General features: G+C 51.7%; 1 pseudogene; it reads left to right on the top strand.

Annotated features, from left to right (window-relative positions):
• The first annotated feature begins 761 nt into the window (after nucleotides 1-761).
• On the top strand, nucleotides 762-2427 carry LOC101597209 (annotated as a pseudogene).
• The last annotated feature ends 444 nt before the right edge of the window (nucleotides 2428-2871 follow it).

The following is a 2871-nucleotide window of genomic DNA, read 5'->3' on the forward strand; positions in this document are numbered from 1 at the left end:
CCCAACTCCAGATCAATACTAACGCCAGAGGTGGGACTCAGGTCCTTGCCACATGAGTTTTTGGTCCCTTGCCAAAAAACACTTTTGGTCTTATCTTGGGACATGCCAGTTCAACCATTCAGGGCCTTGCCATTTCTCCAGGAGTCATTGATAATGACTATACTGGGGAAGTTAAACTTATGGCCACCACCCTTCAGGGGCCTATTACCGTTCTTCCTGGCCAACAGATTGCTCAATTAATACTATTGCCCCTCAAAGATAAAGCACCCTGCCAGAAACAAAAGAGAGGCCCCCATGGGTTTGGGTCATCAGACATTTACTGGGCACAAGAGGTCACACAAGCAAGACCCTTCCTTAAATTAAAGTTAAAAAGAAAAACCTTTGAAGGTCTTATAGACACTGGTGCAGATGCCACAATTATTTCCAGTAAAAATTGGCCTGTATCTCAGCCTCTCAACACTTCCATGACCCATCTCAAAGGAATTCAACAGGCCTCTAACCCCTTACAAAGTTCTGAAGTTATTCTATGAGAGGATGAAGAGGGCAATCGGGGCACTGTTCAACTTTATGTGGTCACAGACCTGCCCATTAATCTCTGGGGCTGAGACATCCTCTCTCAAATGAAACTTATTATGTGCAGCCCTAATGAGTTGGTAGCTCACCAAATGCTTAATCAAGGCTTCCACCCAGGACAAGGATTGGGCAGACATTCTCAGGGAGCAAAGGTGCCAATCCCAGTTACTATAAAGACTGATCATGTGATGACCGCGCAGGCTGCCGAGCGAGGACGCAGGAGCAGTTGGACTCTGCGTTGTGGGGCCAGTGCCACCCGGTGCATAGCGTCCAGGGTGGCCAAGCCCACGCTGCCCAGCTCTGGGACGCCCGTGCGCTTGGGGTTGGTCGCGGGCCGCGCTCACCGTCTTTTGTGTCTTCTCTCCCACCCCTCTCTCCCTGCCCACCAGTCTTCTCCGGCTGCTTCGATGTCTCTGGGCTCCATTGCCACCACTGCCTACTCCCTCCGCCCACCGCACGCCTCTCTGTGCGGCGGTGGCGGCCGCCTGTCTGCGACCCTGGCCTGAAGGAGGAAGAAGAGGAAGCAGGGCGCGTCCCCCTGCCCATGCCACAGCCAGGCTGGGACTCGCCGCGCAGCCGCCCTCGCCGGAGCCCTCGAGACCCACTGCATGGACGGGCACGGGTGTGAGAGCAGCACCTTCCCGTGCCGCCGCCGCCGGGCCTGGGCTGCTCCGGGCAGGTGACTGCCAACAGCCGGCCCAGCGTCGCACCCAGAAATGTACCGCAGACTTTGTGTCCCTCACTTCGCACCCGACCTCTGCCACTGACGGCTTTGACTCTGAGTTTTGCAAGGTGCTGCGTGCCTATGCTGGCTGCACCCAGCGAACTTCAGAAGCCTTCCGGGGCAATCTGGTTTGCCACTCTGCTGTGTTAGGTATCAGTGACCTCATGAGCCAGAGGAACTGTTCCAAGGGTGGACCCACATCCTCCACCAACCCGGAAGTGACCCATGACCCGTGTGACTATCACAGCCATGCAGGAGCCAGAGAACACGGGGAAGGGGAGCAGAACCCTCCCAGTTACCTGTTCTGTGGCTTGTTTGGAGACCCTCACCTTAGAACTTTCAAGGATCACTTCCAGATGTGCAAAGTAGAAGGGGCCTGGCCACTCATAGATAACAATCTTTCAGTTCAAGTGACGAATGTGCCCGTGGTCCCCAGATCCAGTGCTACTGCTACAAATGAGATCACTATCATCTTCAAAGTGTACCATGAGTGTACAGAACAGAAAGTGCACCAAGCTGTGACAGATGACCTGCCAGCTGCCTTTGTGGATGGCACCACTAGTAGCGGAGACAGTGATGTCACGAGCCTACGAATCATAGAGAGGGAGACCGGCCGCTTCGTGGAAATGCATGCTCGCTACATAGGCACCACAGTGTTCGTGTGACAGCTCGGTCGCTACCTGATCCTAGCTATCTGAATGCCTGAAGACCTGGCCATGGCCTATGAAGAGAGCCAGGACCTGCAGCTGTGTGTGAACGGCTGCCGGCTGAGTGAACGCATCGATGATGGACAAGGCCAGGTGTCTGCCATCCTGGGTCACAGTCTGCCTCGCACCTCCTCTGTACAGGCCTGGCCCAGCTACACACTGGAGACTGCCAGCACTCAGTGCCACGAGAAAATGCCAGTGAAAGACATATATTTCCAGTCTTGTGTCTTTGACCTGCTTACCACTGGTGATGCCAACTTTACTGCTGAAGCACACAATGCCTTGGAGGATGTGGAGGCACTGCACCCCAGGAAGGAACGCTGGCACATCTTCCCTAGTTGTGGCAATGGGGCTCTCCGTGAAGGCAGCTGTCTGTCCCTCAGTCTCAGACTCACATGCTTTATCCTTATTGTGGTTTTGTAGGAGTTGTCTTTTGTTTCTTTGTTTTATTTTTTTGTCTATAACAAAATTTTAAAATATATATTGTCATAATATATGGAGTGAAAGAGTATATATGTATATACCACGTATATGACAGGATGTTTGTCCGGGGACACCACCAGATTGTACATACTGTGTTCAGCTGTTTCACATATGTTGGATGTAGTGTTCTTTGATTGTATCAATTTTGTTTTGCAGTTTTGTGAAATGTTTTATAATGTCCCTGCCTAGGGACCTGTTAGAAAGCACTTTATTTTTTATATATTAAATATTTATGTGTGTACCTGGTTAATATGTATAGTGCATATCCACAGATTCCATATACAGCATTCCCTTTGAAAGTGACCGGTTGTTTGTAGCTACTCTGGCTGTTCCCTCCTGCACTCCTGTCGCTACTGATTCTCCACGGTGCACAGCTGTCACTGG

This window comes from Jaculus jaculus, chromosome 18 (assembly GCF_020740685.1).
Source record: "Jaculus jaculus isolate mJacJac1 chromosome 18, mJacJac1.mat.Y.cur, whole genome shotgun sequence".
Lineage (NCBI taxonomy): Eukaryota > Metazoa > Chordata > Mammalia > Rodentia > Dipodidae > Jaculus > Jaculus jaculus.